At 42.0% G+C, this 15,516-nt stretch overlaps 1 long non-coding RNA gene across 1 annotated transcript; it reads right to left on the bottom strand.

The window, feature by feature from the left end:
* Positions 1–2,079: 2,079 nt before the first annotated feature.
* LOC311427706 lies at positions 2,080–11,037 on the bottom strand. Its single transcript, XR_014687507.1, has 4 exons — positions 10,962–11,037; positions 5,974–6,161; positions 2,277–2,340; positions 2,080–2,203 (listed from the first exon to the last, which is right to left on the bottom strand). It is a non-coding gene; the product is annotated as an uncharacterized lncRNA (long non-coding RNA).
* Between the last annotated feature and the right edge of the window lie 4,479 nt (positions 11,038–15,516).

The following is a 15,516-nucleotide window of genomic DNA, read 5'->3' as shown; positions in this document are numbered from 1 at the left end:
TGAAATTATGATAGCTTCCAATTAGCCAGATGCTTTTGAAACATTTGTATGTGACATGGCCCTCCTTCTGCCTCATTGAAACACAACCCAAACCTTTGCTTTGCTGGTACAACTGCAGGTAAACACTGGGAGATCTACGAGACCTTCAGAAGGAGAATAGACAAGAAAAGAAGGAACAGCTTCCGTTGCTTAGCATGCTCAAACAGAAGACAGAAAGGTCCTCTAGAAGCTGGATGTTCATGTTGCATTGACACAAGGCTGCAGAAGAAAAATTGAACTTAAGTGACAAAAATAAGAGCAGACAGTGGTCAATCCCCCATAACTGTACTGCTACCAGTGAGCACACTGAGAAGAAAGCGTTTATCTCTAAAATGTGGGGGAGGAAAGATCATCTGGAAGAACAAATAAAGGCCCTGGAGGAAGGATCCCCCTATACTGCTGGTGTTTGGAGGACATGGGTCCTGCCACCAATACAAAGAGCACACCTTGAAGAGTCAGTGTGTCTGTGTTCAAGCAAGACTTTCAGTCTCCTGGCATCCCATGCAGTTGTCAATATCCCTGAAAGATTTGCTTTTGCTAAACAGTTCTTTGGAGGAACTTCATTCAAGATTGCTTCTCATCACCTTCTGTAGTGAGGTGACCGGTGCCATGGGCAAGTCAATAGATGTTTCATACCTTGACTATGTAATGCCTTTGACACAGTTTCCCATAGTTTTCTAACCACCAAATTCATAAAATACAGACTGGGTAAGTGGACAATACAGTGGGTAGAAACTCTCTGGACAGCCGATGACCAGTAACTACTGACATCCTTCAAGGACTGAGACTGGGACAAAGACTTCATCAGTGACCAGGTTGATGAGATGGAGTCCTCAGTCAGCACATTTGTGGATGAACCAAAGCAGGGATAGTAGTCACTTCACTAGAGAGCAAGGTTACTCTTCAGAAAAACCTGGAGAAGAGGTCTGAGAGGAACCTTGTGAAGTGCAGCTGTTGAAAATGCAGTCAAACCATCTGGTATGGGACATTCTTATGGCCAGTCTGAGTCAGCTGTCCTGGCTGTGTCACCTCCTAGCTCCTGGTGATCCCCCAGCCTCCTCCTGTCAGCTGAAAAGTCCTGGGCTCTGTGTGATTTCTGCTCTGAAATAATTAAAACACCTATATGTTACCAACAGTATTTTCATAAAAAATCCAAAACAGTATCATACAAGCTTCTACAAAGAAAATTAACTCTATCCCAGCCAAAACCATGACAACCTACAATACCACATCTGGAGTGCTGTTTCCATTGGAGGCCATTTAGATCATCAAGAGTCAGTGCACACAGTAAGCAAGGAGAGGCTGAAGCTGGAATGTTTTGTCTTGGAGAAGAGAAGGCAAAGGGAAGAGCTTTTTGTTCCTTATGGCTACCTGATTAGAGGATATAGAGAGGATAAAGCAAGACCCTTCTCCAAGGTGCATGGCAACAGGGAAAGAAGCAATGGACACAAATTGTAACACAGGAAATTCTGATTTTTTAGTAGGAAATATTCTTACCATGAAGGTGTTTAAATACTACAGCATGTTGCCCAGAGATGTTGTCCAATCTTCATCCTTGGAGGTGGTCAAGACTGAACTGGGCAGAGCCCTGAGAAACCTGATCCAATTAGACCTGCACTGAGCATGGGGTTAGGCGAGAAGATATCCTTTCCAACCTAAACTATTCTATTACTTTGTGCTCTAAAAAAAGGTGTCTTAAAGGCCACATAGGGTGGCTGCGTGAAACTGCTGCATTTAGGCCGGGAACTCAGTTTTAACTGAAAAAAAATTATGTCTGCTGTTCCAAATATATCTTCAATGCAGTTTACATTTTGTGCATTAGTCTCTTAAACAGAAGGAAACAAAACAAAACAGAGCAAATCTATCACGCAAATTAGGGGTTCATATTAGAAGTATAAATGGTCTCTCCGTGTTGAATCAGACTGCCAGGGGAACTCACATCAGACTGAAGCAATGCAAATACTTCTCTGGATAAAAATATATGCAGGTATTACTACCCACATGCAGCTTCTAAAGCAGTCAAAACGGCAAACTAATGTCTTAACATATATAGCTCCTAGATGTAAAGTAAACATGCAAACACTACAGCACAGTACCAATCCATCCACAGAGACTGGGACTCACCTCTCTGCACCTGCCCGTAGGCATTCCTGGGAAACTTCTCCTAGAAGAAGGAAAAAACTTTGATGAAGAAGATATTAATTGAAAGCTTCTGACCTTAAGCAATAATCACTTACCAAAAGGCCTACTGAAGACTCGCCCAGGTCAGATTTCACCAAGGTGGACATCCATGCAGTAGCTCTACATAGAAACATAAAATCATAGAATCACAGGATGGTTTGAGTTGGAAGGGACCTTAAAGACCACCTAATTCCAAGCTCCTGCCATGGGCAGTGACACCTCCCACTGGACCAGGTTTCTCAAAGTCCTATCCAGTCTGGTTTTGAACACTTCCAGGGATGGGGCATCCACAGCTTCTCTGGGCAGCCTGTTTCCTCTGGCCAGCTGAAGTACTAGAGTGCTTCCACTTACTTCACTAAGCTTCTCCTTCGTGCAGACGTCTGTACCCAGGATCTGACAGAACCTAATCTGTTTCTGAAACTACATGCCACTACAACACACTACATAAAAGGTTTACTCATGAAGACAGAACAAGTCACGGCTTCAGTGCTTTTACCACTGAGCGTCAAAGTGACAGTCCATTCTGGAGGCTTACTGCAACCTGCTCCCTCAGAAGATGCCACCCAACTGTTCGAGAAAGGAAATAGTTCGAGAGATGATCCCTACACTCCCAAACATGAAAAAGACTGCTTGTCCTACAACCCTGAGTCCCATCCTTTGTATGTCCAGCACTCAGCTCTTCCTGAGCCTTTCTGTGGATCTCCAGAGGCAGAGAGATATCTGATACTATCAGTACTCACACACCATATGCTGCCTGACAGTTCCTCATATCTAATGTCCCCTTGAACATCTGAAGTGTTAATGTAGTACTGGGCAAGCTTTCTTCACAGGTATTCATTTCTGAGAGCAGTCATCCATAATTAAAAGCCAAGATGCAATGCATTGACCAACCCTGTATTGACTAGACTTCACTGCAACCTAACTCAGTTCTCCCCCAAACAGCAATAGTAACCAAGTTTGGCTAAGGAAACCCACTGAAATTGAAATCTACAGCGTTTTCCTGTCTGCCATGACTGTACCTTCTTGAATGAGCATGGGCTCATCCTACTCAGTGGTGCTCCTTTTTATTTCTGTTGCTTTGCAAGAAATGTCAAAAGCTGTGAATTTTAGCAATATCACTGACATAAACCTTTGCTAAAATTCATAATATCTGCAAATAATATCTGAAGCCCTGACTAATCTGAACCTAGGTCTTGTTCATGAAAATGACATAACAAATATGAATTTTTGATCCTCCTGAATAGGCATTTAAGATTTATATGATTCTGTCTGGTTGTGTTACCTCTCTAAAAACAGGACCGTACTCCTCTTCCACTCATAAATTATCCATCAGGTGTTTTAACTATTCAGTAACTTTAATATGTGAATGATAAAATAATAATGCTTTGAACAATAAAGATAATGATGCATGAATAATAAAAACCTTTTCTGAAAACTTTGGAGAAAATTCCCCTCCACAAACACTCACAAACTTTTTTGATGTTGTGATTTTCAATAATCAAACTTATGAATGCAATAATCTTTTGCTTTCGTGTTGGAGAACACAGAGATGGAAGCAGTGGAAGTGAAAGATGCTGATTCCAACAACCACATCCATTCTTGCCAGAATTGAACTATGTTGATTTGGAACCGACAAAGAATATTCATATATATGTAATACACAAGAATTACATGGGATACTGTTACTATTAATGAAAAGCTGCAGTCTATTATAGAAATTACCCAATTTAACTCTTGTGTTTGGAATTTTATTTAGCCCACAGTTACAACTGCAACCTCAGTGATATCCTGGGGCAAAGACTGGCTCAAACCTTTCACTTGTCTTTTATTTCTGCTTCATAACTCAAGGATAAATGATAATGTTTTGTTTCATGTTATGACTTCCACTCATGTAAAAAATGATTTGGAGGTTATTGATTTTTTGTTTTCTCACCAGTGATAAAATTATATTTCACCTTTGTTTTTATACTTCAAAGATTTTGTGATTACATTCCAATAATTTAGGGGTGGGATAGAGATACACCTGTTTCAGTACAGATAATGACATTTTTAATGCTTAGCCCATCTCTCTAAAGTACCTGACAGCTTTCTTTTTCCTCTTTGCAGCACTCAAATTCAAAATTTTCCCACGTAGTGTTCTTAAAACATTTTTATGCTTCAAGAGAATGCATCAGCTGGGAGTGTTAAAAGAAAATCTGCAATGCATTTGTTATTTGCCCTCTTCTTAAACTCTTCACAGACTCCTGATTTTTGCTCATGTTTCTTTTGTTCACAAAAGGAATAATTTATTAACAGCACTGCTGTTGTTTTAACATATGCAAACCCACTCCAAATGATCTGCATTAAAAAAAAAAAAAAAAAAAAATGTTATAGTTTCTGTTGAGAAAAATAAGGCATTAGAAGCCTTCATATTTTTGTATTTATAGGCAACTATGTACACACCACTTACAAAGCTTTTGTAGAATTTTTTCAAGGAAGAAGAATTTGGGAGAAAATTATCCTTTTAAGGCAAATTCAATAGTGGCATAGCAGAACTGTCAATATGAGAGAGATGACACAGTGTAGACCCTAGCATGCAAGGTATCCATGCAATAGAGGGGAAATTTTATTAATGGGCAGAAAATAGACAGTGTGAAGTAGGCTTCTGCAGAGTTAGCTCTTCTCACAGTATTGTGTGAGGACTCAGCAGGAAAAAATGCTTAGCCTTCTCGGGAACCAGCTTCAGGCTTTTTCCACTACAGTGGCCTCTCTCATCTCTTGTGATAAAATGATGCTCCAAGAAAAATCTTTGACTGTTACTTAGCAGATAGGTCTTGCTGTTCATCCATGGGTGATCCCTACTGGACCCTCTTTCTCAGAATACAGTCTTCTGGCACTGTTTCCTTCTGGTTCTGGTTGTCTGTCTGTTTCTTTGCTTGCTTGCTTTTGTCTCCCCACTGCTGAGGCTTTAACCCAATTTTTCAGCACCAATATGTATGTGTGATGTTTCACAGTTACCTGAGCAACACACCTGATACTCTGTCATTTCCATAAGCACATCCAGAAGATGAGTGCTGGGGAGGTTCTCATGCTACCACAGGCCAAAGCAAGGGCACACTCCTCCCTTCCAGGCCTGTTCTGACCACATGAGGATGCTTTTTTGCTGCAGCACCAAGTAATGTAGGGGGCTGGGAAGCAGTGCATGGAGGTACAAACAGACAGGTTCTAACTTCAGGCATACCCAGGCTTAGGAAGACCACATGCTGGGAGCTGGGGACGGTGGTAAGAAAGCTCACAGTAAAATTGCCTTTCTGCTAGATATTCACTAATGGCTCACTGGTAGATGGGAGGGACTCTCAATAACAACAGTGTTGTGTTACTCTGGGTCTATGGCAGTCACACCTCCCATCTCCATCCTAAGACGAGGAGCAGGGGACAGGGAACAGAAGTTGCACTGGGCCAAAGAAAGTGAAATTTGTTTTCATGCCAACACACAGTGCGGCCCCAGCACATCAGCATTCCTGGCACAAAACTTCCACATGACACTCGTTTCAGTGCAATGAACATCCTAGGGCATGAGTTGGATTTGTAATGTGAATGTGAAACACCAGCAGAATGGAGCTGTTTGGAATGGAAAAGTGGACAAAAGTGCCTTTTGACCAGAGCTCCCATTTTGTCCACGTTCCCTTTTGGAGGAAAAGCTGATGTGGTTACATTAAATGTTTTGTTTGTTTTCTAAACCAGATGAACTACAAATATTAGATTCCTCTTTACCTGGATTCCTCACAGAGCTTTTGATTCCTATCTTGCCTCTGGTCCCCACAGAAGCTATTTGGAGAGGTCCAAAAGGGACAGAACCAGCTGGTGCAGAAAACAGTATGAAGGCACAAGTCTTCTCTCTCAGATTGCTGATGAAATGCCAGAAAGACCAACACCATCCCACCTGGTTGGACCTGGAGATGCTAAAACAGCCAAAAAAGGAACCTTTTAAAGTCATAGCAAAGGGCAAAACCATGCAACCACTGATTTGTACAGTCAATACAATCACTTTTTCTAACTGAAGAGGACCACACCAAAGGTTCTGAATACTCTGATGACAGCTGTGAACATAAACATATGGAGACAGTAATCATCTGGTGGCAATCTCCTAGCAGCTTTCCAATCCAGAGATGGTAAATTGTTATATAGTAGTCTTCAGCTGACTTTTCTCCCACAACTTTACCCTATTTTAGGGGACTGTATAAAACTTAACTTATGCACTACACCCTCTGACAAAAAACTTCCATGAGTGTGAGCCCCTAGGAGAGATGTATTTTCCAGTTTGGTCTGAGCCAGTACTAGTTAGTCTCATTTCAAGGTCTCTCATTCTGGGATCAGAAGAATGAGTTTTGTGCTCTCCATCTCACATGCCATTTATTGATTCACAGAGCACTGCATACTTTTGAGGTTTTCCACTCTGAAGCTGCCAAGCTACTGGAAATTATTTCATCTATATCACCACCTTCTGTACCTTTTTGTCTTTTTGAGCCAATGTAGGATCACAGGTTGAGAAGTATACATGGTACAGAACTACCTATGGAGCTCCACAGATTTACACAGTGGAATAACTGTTCTTCATTTGGTTTCCTGTTCCTGTTCATGTATCACCCAATGTTCAGTTTTTCTGCTACCTACTTGTTTTCTTACTGATGTTGTACACTGAGCTCACATTTTCGTAGCTCCACTGTAACCCCAAGATCTCATACCTCTACAGAGACAGTCAGCTCAGAGCCCTGTATGTGTAATGCTAGCATTGTCCTTTCCACATGTATTCCTTTATATTTGCCTACACAGAATTCCAGCTGCCTATTTATTCTCCACTCAGTCTCATGAGGTTTCTCTTTGGTATAGCCTTTATCCTGAAAACTGAATAAGGTTAGTAGCGTCAGCAAACTTTTCTCCTTACTATTCACTTCCTTTGCCATAACATTTACAAATGTTTAACAGCACAGCCTCTCATCTGACTCCACTGGTGACCTCTTTCTACAGTGAAATCCCAAAACTGACCATTTATATTTCTCCTTTATTACCCAGTACAGTTGCCTACAGACCCACAGAGTGCATTAGGAAAAAGTGCTACGCTCATCACTTACGCTATAAAATTTCTGACTTCTCTACTGACTTACCTATCTTTTTTTTTTCCTTCTCAGCACAACTTATATTAAAGAAAGGAGAGTACCAGATTTAGCCACTAGCTAAGACAGTGGCTGGTTTAGGATGCACTCAGGTTAAAAATAAGGCCAACCTCAGCTCTGGAAACCGAAGTAAATGTTGTCATTTTATGTTGTCCTCTGGAAAACATTCAGTATTACTAAAGAATTCTTAATGAGTTGGCAGAATTGCTGCAGTCACTTAAGTGAACAACATGCATTTTTCTGTGTAAAAATAACCTGTTTTTTGCAAAATGAAATGCCAAAGTTGCATACAAATACCTAAATAAAAACCCTCAGACTTCATCTTGTGTGCCTCCCACTATAAAGGAGAAAACTCATCTACATAAAATTGCAGAGGGCTCTACTGCTCAAGAAAGCAAAGCAATCACACAAGTACACTTTAAAGTACAGTTTTAAAAGTGATTCAGCTGCCAAGAAGAATGACCGTCTGTGACATTTTTGTCACTAATATCTTGTGTACCTAAATTCATACAGGGCAACACCTACCTGTATGAACTTACACTCTTAGCGAAGACTAAGACTTCTAGAGGAGATAAACTCTGAAGAAAAAATAGTGAAAACAAGCAAATGAATGAAAAGGTACTGAAAGCAAATGAAAAACAAGTTGCAGAAGAGAGCTGAAATTGTTTCCAATCATTGCCAAGCAAGGCTGGAAAATATCCACAAGCATCTAGAGTGGGCCTAAAGAAAATTCAGGTGTCTGAAAGCTCAAGTGATACCCAGCTATGCACTTTGCATTATCACTTGCTAGTTTAATAAAACTTGGCATTTCATGCTAAAAAACTTGTCTTGTGCCTTCAGACCATAACAGCTACAACAATATTAGGAAGACAGAAACTGCCCAGCCAGTGTTTTCAGCCAAGAATGGGAAGAGACAGCAGGCTTTGAGAGTTCTTGTGACCAAGAGCAAAGAGTGACAATTGTACTGCTAGAAACTAAACTAATTGTACTGCTAGAAACTTAAAATTTTTGTTAAACCAACCAAGACCAGCTTGATCAGCAGATAACCGAATACTGTTTCCAGTAATCATGGGAAAATATCCCTCTGGGAAATATATGTCATAAGCTGTGCTGAACTCTGCTCAGACATGCTTTAGCTAATGAGGCTTTTTAGAACATTAACTTATTGCCCAGCTAGTACATCTCTGTACGAAATCCCCTGATTATTGGCACCAAGAGCCTAGCACACCACCTAGTCCTACAACAAAAATCTGCAAAATGGTGGGAGGTGACCTCTTGTTCCCACAGGACACCAGAACCTGAATTGCCTCCACCAGCAGCCTGGATTGCCACCAGTCTGTGCTGGACATCTTTCTGTCAGACCGTTCCAGGACAACCCCACCAGCACTCCCTGCAGGCAACCACACATTCCTCTTGCGCTGATGATCTAGTTTTTCGAGAAGTGGGAACAGGTCCTCATCAGTTTCAGATGAAAGCACAAAGTAACAAGTGATGGTGGAAGTGCCACAGGCTGGCATCTCTCCCAAACACCTTGTACCACCTGAGAAATCCCATCAGCAAGCACACTCTGGAGTGATCCAGTCCTTCCTCAGCACATTGTTCTCCCCTGCACCAGTACAGACAATCTGGCAGTTTCCAGTATAATTACTTGAATCAGAAAAGGGAGCAGTCAGGCAATGAGATACCAGAGGGATGCCACAGAGCACGACTTTTTATTTCACACACGCTATGCTCCACTGTGCTGGTCAGCCGCCAAGTGATTTTCATGCCAATGCAGTCCACAGGCATCAGCACCAGCAGGTACCATCGGCATGGACACCAGCATCCCAAAAACACAGCAACTACAGACTCGAGTCCCAGCCTTTTATCTCCAGACCATGCTTCCTTGCACAAAGAGGTATTTCATTTGAGGTCCAGGCTCCGAAAAAAATACACTTACTCCCAAGCACTGCATTCAACATCAAAACACAATCTTCACTTAATCCCATAACTTCATTGCAAATCTAGAATTGGCAGGATTTTCCCCACACGTCTGAAAAAAATTAGATCTATGGGCTCCAGATGTACTATGGAGCACAAGTGAAAACCTCTGATATGATACTGGGTTTTATATACAGCTAAACCAAACAAAGAGCGTGTGCCTCACTTAGGAGAAACCTAATTGATTATACAGTGACTTAGTAATTAGGAGACCTGGACAGATTTATTCTCCTCCTGACATTTATTTCCCATGGGCCTTTGGACAAATAACCTTTCTAGCTGTCACACTGATGAAATGGATGGTATTTACAAGCCCGAGTAGTCAGGTTCCTTTAGCACAGAAGGACAAGTTTCTGGAGGTGCTCCATAAAGTTGACACTGTTCAGAAAGCATGAAACCAGTATGCTATTACAGAAATGACCATGATATGCTGGGTAAGGGACCTCAGGTAGCTATAAGCCAATACATTCCCTAACCTTTTCTTCCACTAAAGTAAATAGATATATATATATAATAATAGGAGACTACAGAGAACTAAGTGGGAGTGCCTGCTTCCTCCACCCACCAGGAAAACTTTGACTTTCTGGTGAATTTCATGCATTGCATTAACCATGTTTCCCCATGCCCAAAACAGAGCAGTCTCCTATATAATGCAGCCATAGCCCTCCTTTCCACTCACTGTGACTGCAGCTCCCTTGAGGGGCAGGTGGGTGACATTGTCTGTTCTCTTGCACCCACCGCTTCTGTTTAGAGGGTTGTGTATTATCACACCATGTAATTCCAACAAAATCCTGAAAGCATGCCTTTCTCTCAAACCCTCGGCCCTTTCTGTTTGAGAAATGTGTGTTTTCCCCTGCACTTTCATGATTCTGTTGTCCATAAGGAAACAAAAAGCAACCCAACTGATCCTAGAGTGGCACAAACACAGATGTGGGTGTGACTGGCTAAATGGGACATACTTCATGCGAAGGCTATGAACAATTCTCTTCTGCACAAATTGAAAAGAGAAGTGGCAGGATGGCATCTCATTCATGTCCCAAAATTTCATGTCCCCCTGCATTTCCTGCAAGAGTCACTCACAATGAAGGTTGTGAAGAGCCAACCTGACTAATTCACAGATTTAACAGCAAAGGTGATGAAAAAATGACTGTAGAACATGGACACAAAAATACACACAGCAGAAACAACACAGTAAACCAAGGTGGCAGTAAATAGCATCACGAATAGCAACACTGGGAGGGCTGCCAGTGAAATACATCCTGATTTCTTTCAGTGGCTCTGACAGTTGTGCTTCATAAAACCACATGAAACCAAATCCTGCAGTCCCTGTTTAGCTTTTGTGGAAGCAAACTTCCCATTGACGTCAAAGACCACGTTACCTCATAAAGGACTGCAGGGCTACTTGCAGAGACATCACTCATTACTCTCTGTGACTGTGTGCATGCTGTAGGACTAACGCATCTTCATTCTCCTCTCATGCTCTGCTGAGGAAATTAAGAGCAGCCTCCACTGATGTAAGACCAACTGCAAAATCAGTGCAGAGGTCAGGCTGCTGCAGCGCACTGCTATGCTAGATTATACAGATACGTACAAATAAACACTACTTACCCTGTGAGATAGGGAGAAATATATTTAATTTCCAGTTATGGTGCAGGTCTCTCCTCAGATGCATTCAGGCTTCCTGCAGATTCAATAAACGGTTCTGAAGTGTGCGGCAAGCTCTGCCCACATTCCCAGTGCAGCAGCTGCAGGTTGCAGGTTTCTGTCCCCTTTCCTCTGCAAGCTGACAAGGGTGGCTGAACGGGGTGAGTACATATTGCCCATATGCCACGGCTTACAGCTAAGATTAAAACAGAAGGACCCACAGGGTGTCTGCAGGAGGCATGCCCTCCTTCCAGCACACCTACACCAGGGTGAAAACTGCAGCCAGAGAACAAAAGTAGAAAGCAAGGGGTGAAATACTCTCAGACCAGATGAAAACATGAAGCCTAGTGCTAAATAAAATAACTTGTCAGATTCAATGAATTAGTTGTCAGCAAAATACTGGAAGAGGTCACACAGGCAAGAAATTTCAAGCACTGGATCAAGTACTTAAACAAATTAACAAAGACCATATTAAAATGGTCTTAGGTATTCAGTTTGACATGTCAGCAGGGCTAATGCAGTATTTGAGAATAAATTACAATGCAGGCCAAAAACAGAGGCACGGCCAGGGTTAGGTTTAAGCAAAACCTGACTATTTGGCAAGACCATAACACCCTCATCTGTTTCTTAGCAAGCAAATAGATTTGCATAAACCAAAAAATAAAATAAAATAAAATAAAATAAAATATAAAATAAAATAAAATAAAATAAAATAAAATAAAATAAAATAAAATAAAATAAAATAAAATAAAATAAAATAAAATAAAATAAAATAAAATAAAATAAAATTGACAGAATCTGGCTTGAAACTGGATTCATCAGAGGTAAACCCATCTTACGTCATAGTCTGGGATTGATATTGCAGCATTTTTTCTCAGGCCATTCAGAAGATGTTACTAAAATAAACAGGTGAGGATGAATTTATTCTTTTACTTAGATTTACTACTTGCAACTTGCTCTTACACCATTGACTTCCTCTGATTGACTGCAATTAGCATTCAGAAATCAGCTGAGTATATCCAGAGGTGTTACATCTTTGGTAATTCAGGCCAGTTTGCCTTCACCAGTCTTGCACCATTATTTCACCATGTTCACCAGACTGTGAGGGCAAGGAAGGAAGCTCAGGCACAGCACCAAACCCTGGAGTCTTGTGCTGCATTCCAAGACTTTAACCCCCAGCTATTCCCTATGAGCTTTGGCTGCTAGCTTTGGCATTTCTGGCAAAAGAATAGGCCAGTGGAATGTGTTGTCAGATGACTCCTGCTCCAAGCTTCATATTATTTGCCTCATCCACATTATGCCATGGGGTATAATATATACATAATAATATACATAGTGCAAATCCATGCAGAATGCTAATTTATAGCTGCTGCATTTGTAACACTGGGTGTATTGTCACTTTCTCTATGAATTATCTTCTGACTCCATTCACAAAATTAAAAACAGAACTGGCTTCTCCTCCCCCATTTTAAAAGAGCCTTTCTGGAGCTGCAGCAGCTGCACCTTCCCCTGGAAAGGCAGGGTCTGAGGGCTTGGGGTCTGCCAGGGTCCGCATGAGGAAAACATCCCTTCACACAGCAGCATGGCACAGCTCTTCCCTGCAGGCACTCTGATCTGCAAGGCTGGTCCATGGGCTGTGCTGCAGCTGGTCCTGGTGCTGGCGGTACTCTTAGTTGCGCTGCTGATCCCACACTGACTGAAATCCCTTCCTTCTGCTTCGGGAGAACTAACATCCTGCCAGTGACAAGTTTCACTGCAGTATTCAAGCTATTTTCCTTGCTGGCCCTCAAAATGCACTACTCTTTGAATAGCCCTTGCCAATGCCTGAAAATAATTGGTCTAACTCTTTTATCTTTGCAGCAGCCTTTCATGTATGGGTAAACATCACCTCCTTGTCTTTCTCCCCTGACTGAGCACATCTGACTGCCCGAGCCCTTCTCTGCAAGGCACGGCTTATTTGACAACCTCTCTCATTGCCGCAGCTGAAAGACCTCCAGCTTGCTCCCCTCCACAACCAGGGCCTGAAATCTGTGCTAGGGATCTGCCCGATGGCAGATTTTCTCATGTTATCCTGTGGCACCCCCAGCACAGTTATCTCACAGTGTTCCCCCATTTCTCTTCTGCTCCCACCGGGGAAGATTCACATGCAGCCTGCATTTCCAAGCAGCTCTCCAGATATTTTTATCCTATTTCCTGGGCCTACTCTGGAGAATATCACTACCTGTTTTTCCCTCTTGCAAAAAAAAAAAAAAAAAAAAAAAAAACAGTCTGCCTGTCTCCTGCCACAGGATATGGCACATAGTGAAAGGATCACCAAAGACAGTGATGGGAGCCTCAGGAGGGGGGAAGATTACTGGCATTTCCATTTTTTCTAATGGTCTCCAAACCAAAGACCTAACAGTACCTGCAGTGCTACCTCCATGCCTTCCCCCTCCTCATTTTCTTCACAGTACAGTCTTTCTCCACTTCTCATCACATCCCTGCAGACCTCTTACTTCGGTTCCTAAGACTGCTTGTGGTAGGAGGGTGGGGAGACAAAGTCTGAGACCCAAAATGTCACAGCACATCACTCACACAGATAGCTCTAAGCAGTTCTGGACACTCTCAGCCTGTCACACAAGCAGCAGCACTGCAGTCCAGGCAAAAAAAAAGGACTGATAGGATCAATGAAAAAAAAAATCTTTTTATTATTTCTCCATATTTGCGCCAGCCTCCAAATGGACAGCATTCCCTCTGCAAGCTGAGCACACTCATCAATCAGAGGGTTTAACTCAGTGACCGCTATCACAGTGCCTGCATGAATGAGCAAAATGAATGAAAAAAAAAAAAAAAAAAAAAAAAAAAGTGAGCTGCACAGAGCTGCTAGTATATCCTCTTTCTGAAAGGGAAACAAAACTGAAAAATGTTCTCGGGGAATGCCTGCTCTGCTCCACCGAGTTGCTTGCCAGCCCCAGCTTTTGAGGAGAAGCAGCTCTGGAGATGAGATATCACCGCTCTGCTCATCGCTGCTACTGCGGCAAGAAGGCTCTTGCAAGCAGAGAGAGCAAGTGTGAGGTTCTGACATTTGTGTGGCTGCGGGATTTCATCTAAGGGAAAATAACGGCACATCTGTAGCGCCTGACAACGCTAAATACTTACAAATGGACACAGTGTGAGACAAAAAACAGGGGAAAAGATGTTATCTCACTTATAAATTCCATCTCCATTGTTGGAGCCCGCTGGAGAGGAAACAACATGCAGAACACCAGCTATTGAGTTAAGTACCACAGAGATCTCCCCACCAGAGACTACAGCAAGGGAAGACCCACATGCACAGATATTATCCCTATTCTTTACTCATGGGTAGGCATGATCCGATGACATGATCTCCTACCATTGATTTTCCTGCTTTCTCCCTCAAAATTACTCCCTCCAACCCAGAAGGCCAGTGGGCACCTGCCAGGTGCAGGACAGCAATGGGGCGTGCTGCTCACAGCCCTGCAATCACGCAGACCTTCAGTCCCACTGAAGCTGTCATCCATGAGCACATCATCATCAGGAAACTGAGACTCAGCATGGTTAATGGCACCAAGCCCTGCTCAGCACAGCTGGGTGGTGAAGAGCAAAGACCACTGCAAACAAATCTTTCTTCCAGCCCCAGGAAGGGACTCTGTTATATCCCTTTCACTTCTGCCTATGCATGCAACATGAGAGGACGTTCATACCTCATGCTCCAATACCAAATGCCATCAAAGTAAATTAAAACAATAAATATGGGATGATGAAATGGCTAATTTCAAGACTTCAATTAGAGTGCATGATGTTAATCTTGAGTCCTCTTTTCTGAAGCCCTTTTTCCTCTCCCCTACTTCAAGTGCACGGTGTCCCTGACAGAGCCACAGGAGAAATTATTTGACTTCTGCAGGCTGCATTGCTAATGAGAAAATTGTTTGTTTTTATTGCAACTTGATGTATATAAATATTCACAGCAGGATAAAACTCTTGAAAAAAAAGTCTCATTTTCAGTGTGTCCTGGGACACAGCAGGGAGCGACAAACAAATTAATTCATAAAAATCTTGACATTTGGAAAACATTTTTACAAGAAATACAAGAAGGCATCTCCAGTAACAATTCCAGCTGGGGAAAAAAATAAAATAAAATTCTAGTCTACACAGGCATTCATGCTTCTCTTCTGAGGGAGTTAAGGCACAGAAAAAAATAAAATAAAATAAAAATAAAAAAATAAAAAGAGGAGGTGCAAAGCTCCTTCCCAACATAAAGGGTGGTTCTTGTTCTCAGAATTTTGCACTTTAAGAGGAAAGGTTGGGGAAAGGAAAGAATAGAGAGGAAATGCTTCAATCATCCACCAGTCCTCCTGATATAAGCACGTTCAGAGGTCTGGCAGATGATTTCAGGGAAACTGAATCATGCTTAGGAGTTTCCACTGAAAAAGACACCAAGATGACTGAGGAACTGACAAATCTTATCCAGGAACCAAAGCAGAGTGAAAGGGACAATGGCATAAAGTGGGATAGAAAA

Source organism: Aythya ferina (genome assembly GCF_964211825.1).
Source record: "Aythya ferina genome assembly, chromosome: Z".
Classification (NCBI taxonomy): Eukaryota; Metazoa; Chordata; class Aves; order Anseriformes; family Anatidae; genus Aythya; species Aythya ferina.
The sequence above is the reverse complement of the archived record's forward strand: the minus strand, read 5'-3'. Positions and strand labels throughout refer to the sequence as shown.